This window comes from Acomys minous (genome assembly GCF_964271855.1).
Source record: "Acomys minous genome assembly, chromosome: 11".
Taxonomy (NCBI): Eukaryota; Metazoa; Chordata; class Mammalia; order Rodentia; family Muridae; genus Acomys; species Acomys minous.
In genome coordinates, this window is record NC_140492.1 from 107,417,198 (window position 1) to 107,432,548 (window position 15,351).

At 38.2% G+C, this 15,351-nt stretch overlaps 1 protein-coding gene across 8 annotated transcripts in view; it reads left to right on the top strand.

Annotated features, from left to right (window-relative positions):
• Window positions 1-15,351, top strand: part of PDE4D (phosphodiesterase 4D) — a 1,423,826-nt gene that overhangs the window by 605,571 nt on the left and 802,904 nt on the right. The window lies entirely within an intron of this gene.

Below are 15,351 nucleotides of genomic sequence, written 5' to 3' on the forward strand. Positions count from 1 at the left end.
TTTAGAGCAAAATGTTCAGCAATCCTGGAGAGAGAGAGAGAGAGAGAGAGAGAGAGAGAGAGAGAGAGAGAGAGAGAGAGAGAGAGAGAGGAGGATGGAAGCGAGGATGCCGTGGGAGTTACACTGCGTCGGTGTGTGTGAGCGTGTGTACACCCGGAGTGTGATGGTGGTCCTTGAGCAATCCTAGGGAGAAAGCACCTCGTTTCAGTTGCAAGGAAGACATGGAGATTTGATTACAGTGATTTCCCCTTAACATAAAGTGCTCCGGAAGAAAGGGCAGGGAAACTGCCAGTCAGATGGGAGTTTTAATAGATGCCACGGAAATGAGTAGTGTAAAGTACAATTACAGCGGCTGAGCAATCACCTCATTCTTAACTCAAGTGTGGAGGTTGATTTGGGCCCAGTTTGGTCCTAAGACCATGAATCTCTCTCTACACACATACACACACACACACACACACACACACACACACACACACACACACAGAGGATTCTGCAGGAGGAGGTGGACTTTACATACATGCACACACAGAGTCACACAAGGGTTTTAGGAGTTGTTCCTTTTCACATTTGTTGGCAAAGCAGGACAGTCATGTAGCCTTAGATGAGGCAGGCACTGATGCCTCTACATCAAGCCCCCACACTGGACAATGAGTGACATTAACGCTGGTTGTGTAAACAGGAAAACCTGGGGCCAGGTTTGTTTGGCTAGCTCTTACAGCAAATAGGTTGGGCTAATGAGAATATAATGATGTTTTCCAACTGTATGCCTGTGTGGGGATGTGCATGTGCGGGTACGTCTCCCCGTGTGCTGTATTCCAGATGAATCACCTAGACAAGCAGTGTGCTAATCTTTATGTGTGGTCATTCCTTTAGCTTGCCTTGTTCTCTTCCTCCTCCCTTGCTTCCTTGGGTACCTTGTTGACAGCACTGTGTCTACTCAATGCAAAAGATGAGAATTGCAGCTAATCTCAATTCAGGTCTGATGACTGATGTTGGTGGCAGAGATTAACAAATCAATATGCAAGCTTCATCCTTGCATTGTCCAATCACATGTGGAGTCTTGCTCTTCATTCAAAGAGGCAGTCATGCTGCCCAGTGGCTCCCCAGGGACCCAGCATCATATCATGGGTCCACAACAACAGAGTGGAGGCAAGGATATTACTCTGCATACTTGACCTATTAATACAAAAATAAATGGGCTAGTGAATCCTTAATAAATATTAAACAAGAATAAGCATTCCAGTTTAATATGTGAGTTGATTGCTTTTGTAAGATCTCTTAATTGGATACATGTTTTTTTTTAATAAAATTGATTTGTTTAAGGAGAGTAGAACTGAGAAAAAGAAGAAGATTGGAACAGACGCATTGCATTTTTGATCTGAGTTTAATTTTTGCTATGCTCCATACACTGATTAATTGATATATCTGAAATTCCTTATTGAATGGTTCAGAGAAAAGCTAAAATGTACAATAGTTGCATGCTGCCTCTACTGTGTCTCATCTGATATATTATTGCCATCCTATTTAGGGATTCATGACTTTAAATTCTTTATGTCACTTGCTACATATTTCCCACATGTTCACACACCAAATGTAATCCTTTCTTGAATAAAATTCCATTTGCAAACAAATGTGTTTGTGAGGGGACATGGATATTAGTTTTATTCATTAGAGGAAGTGGGAGTGTTAGGGTAGTTTCATGTCTATTACCTTAGTAGGCTCTTCCACTGATGAAAAGATGAACTGTATTATCTCCACTTTGTAGACAAGAGCACTGGGCCCTGGAGGATGCAAGTTATTTGTTCAACATCACATAGAGTAGAAGGGCCAGAATGGAGACTGAAATGCAGGTCTCTTGACTGCGTTCAGGAAGGCTAAGGCCTTCCTGAAATAAACATGTGTGATTCCTGACATAAATTGACAGCATCAAGGATATGTGAAACCATGCTGGAAATTTATATCAATTTGTACTACAGGGTATGAGCCCAGATAAACAAAAAGGGAGATATTTAAATCATTCTGAAAGTGACAGTATAAGCTTCCAGAAGCAATGTGAGCTCTCAATTTGTCCTGCCCAAAGTAATCTAGTGTCCGTTATCACATAGGGCAAACTTTGTAGTAGTTTACTTTGCATAATGCATACAATAATAAATATGAATTAGTGTTTAAAGACATTAAGACTAATCAAAACACTTCAATTTGTTTCCATTTATCTTCTAGAAGAGAATCAAAAAGCACAAGTATGTGCATACACACATACACACACACACACACATACACACACACACACCATAATTTGAATAGGGATTTAAATTGTATGTGAAAATTAATGTATGAAATAAGCCTCATGAGTGTCTGAAAGAATGATTGCCATGGGTTATTAAGAAATGTATGCTTCTAAAAAGCTATTTGTATCTTGTACAGAAGCATGGCCAGATGTTAATTATCTTAATTTTGAGACTCAATTAAACTACATGAAGCAATGAGAAAGAAGCATCTTGTTTCAGTGAAGGATTTTATATCAACAGGAAGGAAACAGGTCTGAGACATTGATGGTCACTTCACTTGATTTCATGGGAAACATGAATGTGTCACATACATTTTGTATTAAGATGTATTTCACAAGGTAGATTTATTAATATCAATATAGGAAAAACTTAGAAGAGTGAAAATTCCAAAGCAAGTCTGTGTGCTATCAAAAGAACTAAATGAAATATGAAAAGAATGTTAAGATATTCTTTTAAATGTGTATACCACATTTATAATTTCAACTAAGAAGACTTCAGATTACTGCAGCTGTTTAGTTTAACTCATACGAGCTCCCTCGTTGACTTCTCTGTATATAGCAAAACATTTTCTTTATCAGGATTGTATATTTCAATCTTTGCAATAACTCTAAACTCTTAATAAACAATAAGGATTGGAGATTCAAACATTATAGGTAATTTTTTGATTCTATTAAAAAAAAACCTCTAGAAAGCAGAGATGTAAATATTATGAAGGTGACATTTGAGTTAAGACCATCAGAGAAAAACATCTGAAGTCTCTTTTTATACTAAACATACATCTAGGTGTGCTGTAACACTGATGTGACATTAGGTTTGTAAATATGTGGACTTTTAATATGTGAAAGTAAATTTTATATTATACTATTTCAGTACTATTAAAATCAATACGAAGACTGGGAACTTGCACAGAATATGCAAAGCCCTGGTTGGAACTCTACCACCGCTAATAAAATATTAATCAGATTTTTACTCTCCTCTTCTGGATTAAGAGAGCTGTTCTCCATTGTTTTTTATTGGATTCATCAAAGACTTTTACTGCAGCAGTTTTCTTCAATGAGGTGTGCAAAGATACTCTAAGTCTGTGGTGCAAATCTCGAGCTGCACATTACAAAAGTAATTGGTTAAGAATGTCATTTACATTGTATGTATCAATAAAGTCAAGTTTGGGGGCTTATGAAGAAAAACTTATTTTTATATTTTTTTCTTTTAATTTCTGTAGCCAGTATAAGGTTGACACATTTAAATTTTATCTAAGAACATTAAATATTAACACTATAAGAAAAGGCTGGCCAGGTGGTGGTGGCACACACCGTTAATCCCAGTACTTGGGGGTAGAGGATAGGCGAATCTGTGAGTTCAAGGCCAGCCTGGTTTACAGAGTGAGTTCCAGGACAGGCAAGAAACTGTGTCTCAAAAAGAGAGAGGGGGGTGGTTCATATTTTTAATGTTTCTTATATGTTTCCAAAATAGTAATAGACTTTTAAAAAGAAAACTAATTTAAACATTTCTCCTTGTTTACTTCCACTGGAAGACTGTCTTGCTATGCTTTTTAAAATACCTTTTTCTGACAGCCTATTCTGAGATGTTAATGAATTGGAGACACATTGTGAGTCTATCACCTTACAATTGGTTCTGAAACTTGAACCTTCCATGTTTCCTGGAGTTAGTGAACAAGAGGCAAGTTGGGGTGTGTGTGTGGGGGGGGGGGGCACGCAGATTTTAAAAGAGGAAGTGGAAAGGAAGACAGTGGGAATTTGTCTTCCAAAATGAAATTATTTGTGGACTCTTGTCTTTTTCAAGTTGACGTCAGTTGCTCACTTCCTGCAGTAATGCAGGGAGAAGGTACCATTTGCCATAAACAAAGAGAAAGGACTTAACGCAACCTACCTGATCACTACCCTTCACTTACTCTTGAAGAATTGTGTCCTGAGATGTTTAATTACTCAAATGGTTTTTTGGCAGAAGCGAATGTGCAATTTACACCTTCCATATCTCTCGACAATTAATTTACATGTTATACGTTGTGGCCATCTGTTTTGCTCTGCTTTGTTTCATTGTGACATGGGGTCTCATGCAGCCCAGGATTGCTTTGAACTCATTACAAATCTGAAACTGGCTTGAACTCCTGATCCCCATTGCCTGCTGGGATTACAGTTATACATCACCATGCCTGGCTTTGCGGCCCCCCTTCAACAAACCAATGTTCTCACCTTCCGATAGCCTAAAACTAAAAATGTCTAATTACCATAAAATTACCATATCATGTACTTGTAAGTAAATGGAGTATTCAGATGTTAGTAAAATGTGACTTCAGAAAAATTTTTTTCATTTTCCTTTGTGAATAGTTTCTTATACTTCAACCCACCTCACACCCTGACACAGAGTAATGGATTGGCCACTAGTTTAATGAGCATTTAGAGAGGCATCTTGAAAAAGTTCCTTAAATATTATATGAATTAAATATTTAAAAAGATTAATGCTTTTTAAATTATTCAAGTATCCTAAGTCTAATATGGTTAAAATTGCATCCATCTCACACAGCCTATTAGTTCAGGTTTGAAAATATTTAATATGTATGTACATCTATAGATTAAATTCTATAGTCCCAGCTTGTATCAGCAACATTGCTAAGGAATTATACCAAATAGCATTGTGGTATATTTCAAATCATGCTGTGGTTATTTTTACTCCAAGGAACATTTTCTACATTTAAAAATAGGAATTCTGATTTGTTTTTCCCAGAGAAGAGGGCATTTTTGCATGGTAGTTTTTAAAACCTCATTGACGAAGTTTGTGTGACCCCCCCCCCCACACTCACACATGCATCTGCCATGAGTCTCCTCACAACACATTAGAGAGGTGAGCAGTTAACAGAGACACAAGGTTGTCTTTGATACCCGAGTGAACATTTGTCGTTATTAATCTACTCAATGTGTGGTGTCATCATTTATCTCATTGTATTAAGCCAGTGGTTTCTCTTGCTATCTTTTACTCTCATAGTTCTAGACCCCTGAGAGCTTCCAACTTGACCTCTGAGATAACATGTCTTCCCTCAGTGATACACTTACCACACTCAAGCGTTTGCAGGAGCCTACAGGTGATCTGCAGCTCCTATCTCCACTAATTTCCATTTATTTTATAGGCCAGATACCAACTGCAGCAGCTCCTTGTATGAAATCTTAGAATAACTTCTTTGGCCTATGAGATAAGATCTAAATCTCGTTACTTTGGGAGTCTGGTACGTTGGAATGTTTACCCTGTCTATTTCACTCACAGAAAATCCTACTACGTCACCCTCTCCTGATTCCACTGAACCCAAACCCATCAAACATTCTAATTCTTGTCACAGATAGATTCTTCATGTATTTAATACCACCTATGTTTTCTGTGGGGAAAAGTTCTTTTTCCTAGATTTCCTTCCCTTTGTCCCGTACCACCCCATTCTCATCTCTTTTAAGAATTAAGGAATTTCTATTTAGACCACTAAGAGAAATTGGGCATGAGTGAGAGAAATAGTCTTTTCTGGGGAAGGAAGCGCTAAGCAGGTTGTAATTACATATTTAGGAATATGTGTGTATTATGTATACACACATGTACACATAACAACAATTAAAGAAGAAGAACCATGACTTTGAAAATGAGAAAGGGGTGGCACTCAGAGGAAGGATAGCAGGTTACCAAGAAGAGACTTGATACCCTATGAGCATATACAGGGGGAGGAGGTAATCCCCCTCAGGAACAGTCATAGGGGAGGGGAATAAGGGGAAAATGGGAGGGAGGGAAGAATGGGAGGATACAAGGGATGGGATAACCATTGAGATGTAACAAGAATAAATTAATAAAGAAAAAAAAAGGGGAAAAAATAAAATGAGAAAGGATTTTATTTTCTATTAAAAAAATAAAGAGAAAAAAATGAGAAAGGAGGATACATGGGAAAGGGTGAGGGGAGGAAAGGGAAGGGGGAAATTAGATAACGATATTGTAATCTCAAAAGCTTGGAAATTCTAACAACAACAAAAAATCTAGCACTCAGAGAAAGAATAAGCAGGCTACCAAGATGAGACTTGATAGCCTAGGACCATATAGGGGAGGAGAAGGTCTCCCTCGGTCATAGCCCTAGGGGAGGGGAATAGAGTGAAAGCGGGAAGGAGGGAGAAATGGGAGGATACAAGTGATGGGATAACAATTGAGTTGTAATCTGAATAAATTAATTAAATTATTTAAAAAAGAATATATGTTTTAATTCAGATTTCCTACCCTTGGGGACCTTCCTACAAAAGAGTGAGCAATATTCTTTTGTGTATTACACTTCAGAGTTGCCAACTATAATTTAATTATTGGTGATGTTGTCTCTTCCTTTAGATATTTTACAACTTGGCATAAAGTTTGGCTTCCATGGGTGCTCAATAAATGATAAGATTTTAATGTGGAAATAATAATGAAACCTTGCCATTTAGGTTTGAGCTCGCTCAGACAGGATATATTTGATTCCCTTAATAATATCTATGAAGCACACAAAGCCAGTGATATTTTGTTCATTTCAGAGGTTATGAAAGGAATTATTGTCTCTCAGAAAAATAGATGCATATCCATTTTCAAATACGGAACTCAGACGTGAGCCATAAAAGCCTTAGGCTGATGATATATTCATTATACTGCAATATCTGCTGGTACCCATTGCCCTCTGATAAGAAGCAGCCTATGATTCAACTTAAAATATAAGGGCAGAGAGGAACTGCAGTGATTATGAAGGGGAATAGACCTTCTGGTCTACCTTGTGAGAAAGTTATATCAGAATGAAAATGAACCTGAAAAAAATCTCCTCCCCTTTACTTAAGACAGAAACTTATATCAGGATGAAAATAACCCTGAAAGAACCCCTCCCCTTTAATTTAGAAGGATGCTTATGGAGTACATCCTTAGTGCCGCACCCAAGGGTTCAGATAATCCTCCATATTGGGATGAGGCAGAGTTCAGGAACACGTTCATCGTGTTCCTAATTTCATGTCCTAGATACACAAAAGTTAAGGTGCTATGCTGTGCTTTAGAGCTAACTAAGTTGTTGACTTAATTCACTAAGGGAAAAATTGTGAGAACATCATATATATTTGAGTGATGACTCTCACTAGGATGGCTGAAGTTAAACAGTATGAAATGAGATTTGAAAAACAAATGTTTAAAACTGCAGACAGAGAAGATTTTAGAGTTATTTAAAACCAACATATATTCAATAAAATTTTATGAAATTATCTCACTTGAAACTCAAGTATATATAAGAGCAGTAAAGAACATATTAAAAACAACAAGAGCTTTTTTTTTTCACCAATGAAACTTCAGAATATATCATATTGGCTAATCCCTACGGTGGTATGATACTAATTCATGAATAGACCATGAACCAGTGGAATTTTAAAAGGTCAAGAATGAGACTCATGCATATATGAAAAATGGATATATAGGAATATATAGGAACCTGTCAGCGCAGCTTCCCAACATGATGTATACACAATAAGTCAGTGCATGGTGCCCATTGGCTTATCAAAATAAACATTTTACCTCACAGAACAAAACCAATTCTTAAAATCAGTAGTAAAACATGTAACATCAATAAAATTATGAAAATAGGAAGGAAACGGAAAAGGGACATAAGAAAGTAATTTTGTTTTTGTGTTTTGATTTTTGAGTCAGAGTTTTTCTGTGTAGCCTTGGCTGTCCTGGAACTTACTCTGTAGACCAGGCCAGCCTCGAACTTAAAGAGATCTGCCTGCCTCTGCCTCCCAAATGCTGGGATCAAAGGCATGTGCTACCATTACTTGGCAAAAAAGTAATTTTTAAAGGAATATTACTGACAAATATATATTTAATTTTTTCATAGGGCTAGCTATATAGTAAAGTTGAAAACATACATGTCATACAAATTTTCACTTATTTTTTATTTTCAATTAACAAAATGATGGGAGTTCAAGGGAACTTGAAGTATAGAGAAGTAATTGTTTTTTTTATGGGCAGTTTTAGTGTAGAGTATAAGTTATGAAAATGTTGATGAATATATCATGTTGGCTAATGCCTACAGTGTATGATATTAATGTGTCCATGTTTTGTGCCCATGCCTTTGCCAAAGAAATTCTATTCATGAGAATTTGGCTTAAGAATAATATAACTGAATACACAAGCAAGGAAGTATGGTATTGCAATACTGCACATGATAGCGAACATCAGAAAATTATTTAACTGTCTTTTAATGGAGAATTAAAATAAAAATTATATCATACCTGCAATAATAGACTGCTACATAAAAATTGAGAAAGATCTTATGTATTAAAATGTAGTGATAAATGTCATGTGTTGTTATGTGAATGAAAATAAAGAATAGATTACAAATTATGGCATGAGTTAATCTGCTTTTATGAATATTTATATTTACATATCTCTGAGTATATGATTATGTGTACCCCCCACCTCTCTCTCTTCCTCCTCTACAGGAGCAAAATCCACCAGTTATTTCAGGTATACAAAGAAGAGGTGGTAGGGCTGGAGAGATGGCTCAGAGGTTAAGAGTACTGACTGATCTTCCAATGGTCATGAGTTCAATTCCCAACAACCACATGGTGGCTCATAATGATCTGTAATGAAACCTGGTGCCCTCTTCTATCCTGCAGGTCTATATGCAGACAGAACAAAAAAGAGGTAGTTAGAAGGTCTTTGCATTTATATTTTATGTTCTTTTTTTTTCTTTATGTTCTGATTTTCTTTTTTAAAAATCAGCATTTTCCTTTCCCGATATATGAAAATGAAATATTTTTTCTCTTTGTATTTTCTATTCATATTTCAGTCAATATATTTTGTTTTTGCCTGTAACCATTTTTCTACTACATTTCTAAAAATAAAATGTTGGATTGTAAAATAATGTAAAAAAAAAAAAAGACATCCTAAAGGAAAAAATAACAGCATGCAGATAACGTGCAATATGAAAGTAAACCCTCCATGCCTATTGATTATTGAGTAATTGCCACAAACAACTCATTCAAAGAAGAAAGCATCCATTTAAGATGTACGCATTCAGTAAGATAACGAATGAGTTGATTTAAGAATACATTTTTGGTGAATGCTGAGAATTCAAAAAAAATTCCCTATGGTGTCTTACAAGAAGAACACTATGTAATATGATGCTTACAACTTCATCAGCTTCTCTAAGCTTGATTAAGTATGAATTAAGTATGACTATTGCTTGTAACTGCAACTGTGCTTTCCACGAGGCGATATATTGAAGTCCTGCTGTTGAAGACATTCACAGTCTACAAGTATCAAAGCCTCGGTTGACACACATTTTGTGCTTCTTTCATTTATTTATTTTTATGGTTTGATAATTTTATACATGCACAGTATGGGTCTTGATCATGTCTACCTCTCATGCCCACCTTTCTAATCCCTCACCTGTCTTCCACCATTTTCCCTTTCCATTTTATGTGCTCTTTTGTTAAGCCCCGGATCTACTCAGTGCTGTCTGTTGGCACCCTTCACTTTAGCTCTGAGTGTGTTGCTTGTTATATTAAAGGGAGATGACTTGGGGCCCGAGGAAACAACTCAGTTGATAAGACCTGCTATGCCATCTGAGGACCTGAGTTCAATTCCCAGGACCCAATAAAGAAGCCAGGCACCCTAGAATTCTTGTAATTCTAGAACTGGTAAACAGACCTGGGAAGACCCCTGGGGTTCACTGGGCACCACCTAACTGAGGGGGGTCATGCGGATAAGAGACCTTGTCTCTAAAAGCAGGATGCCTAAGAACAACTCTTGAGGTTGGCCTCTGTCTTCCATGTTTGTATGAGTATACACACACACACACACACACACACACAGAGACAGACAGAGAGAGGGGGGTGGGAGACGGAGACAGAGAGAGGGAGACAGAGAGAGACAGAGACTTTCCTAGCTCGGGATTTTTCTAGACTATCTCCTAGAGCCAATGTTGAGTCTTTAGTTCTCATTCAAATACCTAAAACATGCCTCATTGTTGTATATATAAGGGGGGGGGGTCTTATCTCCCGCACACCTGGTGTAGGTAATGACATAGGACATTGTCAGGACCTTAAAGGCCCCTGAGGGCAGGCCAGTTGAATTGCCTGCACACCAGCAGAACATTTAGTCCTTATGATTAAATACTCTCTCCCTCAACCACTTGTTTGACCCGATTTATCTGTGTTAACTGCAGCCTCCAGGCATGTCTACCCTACTGACTCAATCTTTGTCCTGAATTAAGGTCCACCAACTTAAATCCAGTCTCTTTTCATTGCTGGTAGGAAATGGAACACCCCCACCACCACCACCACACACAAATCAACCTTGGTAACCAGCTTTCTGATTTTCTGACATGATGTGACCATGCTAATTCGCAAAATATTTATAGGGCTATTTATTTTTTCACCTCACTTCCCACTGTGTGATGGAGACAGGCTAATTACAAAATGCAACCTCAGTAAATACATGGTAGAAGGCCAATTAAAAGTTAGGAGTTATTCACCAGAAAGAGATTGTTATTTTAGAGTAATTTGCCGATTTTGATTGCTCCAAGTTCATAACAGCATTACGTTTGTTTCTCTGCACTTGTTATTTATCACATAAGCTTTAACCAGAAACAGTTTTAAATCCTCAAAATGTAATTTTTGAGTGTTGTCCAAATATGTTCTTGTCTTCATCACTTCTTGGACTCATTTTCACCGTCTGAGGTCTCCTACTGTACTGAGGGCCAGGGTCTCGTCTAGTGAGAGCCCAGGGCATGTCTGCTACTCTGAAATCATGTAGGCTCTCATGGAAGTTTCACTGTATCAGCTGAAGAAAGACCCTCAAACGCTAAGAAGAAGTTGTTGTTCTTACCACATTTTTTGAAAATAATAAACAATGTAATAATTACACTCAAGGAGACTATAAGCCTAAGAAACAAATATATTAACAACTCAGGCCTGGCCAGAAACACTAGGTGAACTTGCCAATGTCAATAGGTCTTTGTTGTAAACAAAAATATAGGCATGGTGTCACTGCGGTGAGCATCGGTTCGTGTCCACTGGTGTGCCTTCCCAGCACAGGGGCCTATATATGTGTTTTACTTCACTTAAGATGTTCTTAAGCTCTTTCCATCCTTTAGCTTTGATAACACATTCATGTCTCAAATCTTACCCCGAGCAGCACAGTGTTGGCAAAGTTGTGTCAGACCTCCCAAGCCTGTGCTAATTCTGTATAGTTCTCCTTTTTAGCATTTGTAATGCTTCGACTGCATGCTTAACTTTATGTTTATCTGATTAATGCCAAGGCATTTTAACAAACAAGAGGCCCCATGTGGAAGCAATTACCAATTTTGTTTCCATTTAAGCATAGCACTTTTCAAGTCACTTGCACTACAAGAATTATTAAATAAATAAAACCTAGAGTTTATAGAATTACATGCTTTATAAAACTAGCAATCTACCACCCCAAAAGAGAAATAATTCCAAATCCAGACAGTCTTCCTTCTGAGGCTTTTTGTAAAGGGTTAAGCACTTACAGCCTGTTTTATGTGAAAGGCAGTGAGGGCTCGGAGGGGCAAGTTAATAACTGATAATGGGGAAAAAGTCTGGAGAACAAGAAGTCAGTGAAGCATTAGCGTTGTCAACGCTGAAGACGATGCTGCTGTGGAAAGATGATGGAGATGAGATGCTGATATTAGGCTACTTTGTTTACGCAGCAATTTAACTTAGCCCTGATCATTTAACCCTTATTTATAAATTAAAAATATTTTACTTCAGATTCCTTGTGTCTGTCCATCTGGGTCAAACAAACATGAAGTACCTGTAGCTATTCAGACCCTCACCTTCTGACCTCACTTTGAGATGTGAAGAGCTTGTAAAAGTAAACTCCTTGTTTATAATAACATAAGGGACAATTGAATTACCCAAGGACTTTCACAACAGTGGGATAAAGGAAATGTATGCCCCGTCGTTCTGCCAAACTGCTGCTCCTAGCTTCACAAAGGTTTTCTTAGAGTTGGTGTATTGCTTTTGTTTTTGTACAGTTAGACAAGCAAACTGATAAACAGGCCATTGCTTCTGTTGAAGTGGAGTATTCCTTAGGGCAAAGTAATAACAGTGGATTGAAAAACATTTATGGCAGGTTTTTTTTCATTAATTATTTCCTTTACTACCTAGTAGGAAGTTCCGCTCCCTCCTCTTCTCCCATTCCTTCCCTCTTACTGCTCCCCCTTGTGGCCAGCTCTCCTTCTCAGAGAAGGGAAGACTTCCCATGGGTATCAACGTGCCTTGGCACGCCAGGTAGGACTGGCCCATCTTCTTCTATTGAGGCTGCCTTGGAGGAAAGAGCTCCAAAGGCAGGCAACAGAAGCAGAAGCAACCCCTGCTCCAGCTGTTAGAGGTCCCACATGAGGACCAAGTTGCACATCTGTTACATATGAGAGGAGGCTAGAACCATCCTATGGATGCACTTTGGTTGGAGGTGGTTCAGTCTCTGTGAGCCCCTATGGGTCCAATTTAGTTGATTCTGTAGGTTTCCCTGTGGTATCCTTGGCCTCTGTGGCTCTTTCAATCCTTCTACTCCCTCTTCCATTAATGTTCCCCAAGCTCTGCCTAATGTTTGGCTGTGGGTCTCTGCATCTGTTTTCAGCAGCTGCTGTGTGCAGCCCTCCGATGATCGTTATGCTAGCCTTCTGTCTACAAGAATAGCAGAATATTAGTAGTAGTGTCAGAGGTGGGCTCCTTCCCCCTCTCTCATGGCATGTGACTCAAGTTGGGACAGTCACTGATTGCCGAGGTCAATGGTTTGGTGTCTGTTCGTGTCCCCCTTCCTCTACTGGAAGTCCCACCTGGCTATAGGAGGTGGCCACTTTAGGCTCTAGATCCCTCATATCCCTGCTGCTAGGAGTCTCAGCTAGGTCAGCACTATAGACTCCCCGGGAGCCTCCCTCAACCTACAGATGCTCCCTACTGATTTCAGTTTTCTCTCGCAGCCCTCCCCTATTTGTCCACCCCTGTTCCCCTCTCCACCCCCTCTCTCACCCAGTTCCCTTCTTCCATCTACTTCATATGGACTATTTTATTTCTTCTTATGAGTGAAATTTTAGCATCCTCTTTTGGGCCCTCCTTGTTACTTAGCTTCTTTCGGTCTGTTGATCGTAAGATGGCTATCCTGTACTTCATGGCTAATATCTATTTATAAGTAAGTATATACCGTGGGTGCCATTCTGGGTCTGGGTTACCTCACTCAAGTTGATATGTTCTAGTTCTATCTATTTACCTACAAATTTCATGATGTCTTTATTTTTAATAGTTGAATAGTACTCCATTGTGTAAATGTACCACATTTTCTTTATCCAGTTTTTGGTTGAGGGACATCTAGGTTGTTTCTGGCTATTATGAGTAAAGCTGCTATGAACATAGTTGAGCAAGTGTACTTGTTGTATGGTGGATCATCTTTTGGGTGTATGCCCAGGAGTAGTATAGCTGGATCTTGAGGAAGAAGTATTCCCTATTTTCTGAGAAAATCCAGCCTTACAGAGGATACTAGAAGGAAAACTCCAACACAAGGAGGTTAACTATACCCAAGAAAAAACACAGGAAATAAATAATTTCACACCAGCAAAATCAAAAGAAGGGAAACACACACACACACACACACACACACACACACACACACACACACACACACACACACACACCCCCTACCACCACTACCATCAAAATAACAGCAATTAACAAACACTCATTGGTCATTAATATCTTTCAACATCAATGGAGTCAGTTCCCCAACAAAAAGACACAGGCTGACAGAACGGATACAAAAGCTAGAACCATCATTCTGCTGCATACAAGAAACACACCTCAGCAACCAAGATATATATTGCCTCTGAGTAAAGGATTGGAAAAAGATTTTCTAAGCAAATGGACACAAGAAGCAAACAAAATGGACTTTCAACAAAATTAATCAAAGAGATGAGGAAGGACACTTCATACTTATCAGAGGAAACATCCTCCAAGATGGTATGTCAGTTCTGGATATCTATGCCCCAAATGCAAGGACATCCACATTAGTAAAAGAAATATTACTAAAGCTTAAATCACACATAAAATCCCAAACATTAATAGTAAGAGACTTCAACACCCCACTCTCACCAACGGACATGTCAGCCAGGCAAAAACTAAGCAGAGAAATAATGAAACTAACAGATGCTATCAACCAAATGGACTTGACAGATATTTACAGACCATTTCACCCAAACACAAAAGAATATACCTTCTTCTCAGCACCTCATGGAACCTTCTCCAAAATCGACCATATACTTGGACACAAAGCATGTCTCAATGGATGCAAAACAAAAATTAATGACAGATTTTTAAGACATTCTGTAATCATGTTATAATACTTTAGGCAGAAAGGAATCTAATAAAGAAGAACAATTTTGTGTTGTTTTTCATGGGAGATATGGCACGGGATGCTTAACTCACCCGTTATTGTGTCAGGCTATTCAATTTTCAGTGAATTCAAACATAACGATGACACATCTCATTACTTAGACAGAAAACAGAGAAACACAGTATGCATTCTTTTATGTAAGAACAATCTACCTCCCTTGCTAGTCTTAAGACACAGCTTCACGAGCAACTGGAGAGTATTGCCAGCAAGTTCAAGGTGAGAAGTCAATGCAAAGATGTGATCTGCCTAAGCTGGCCTGTGAGTTTGACATTGTCAATCCAGAAACTCCTTTGAAAGTTTGTGACTTGTGAAAAGTTTTGAAACTGTTTGAACCAATAAAGGAGCAACTGAGGACACACCATCTGTGGAAAAGCAATATCACATACCAGCCCCCAAACAGTCTGACAGGCTGTTTATTGCTTCAGATACTCTTTTGTCTACTCGTTTGATGAGAAGTCTAATGTAGTTAATGAATAGTTTGTGTCTTCTTTCTATGCTAAAAAAATTTCCTATAAAATGAATAAAAAGAAACTACAATGTACAGAAGACAAAACTAAACTATAGTAATTTTCTGTTTAAATACCCATAAGCAGTTGGTTCGTAG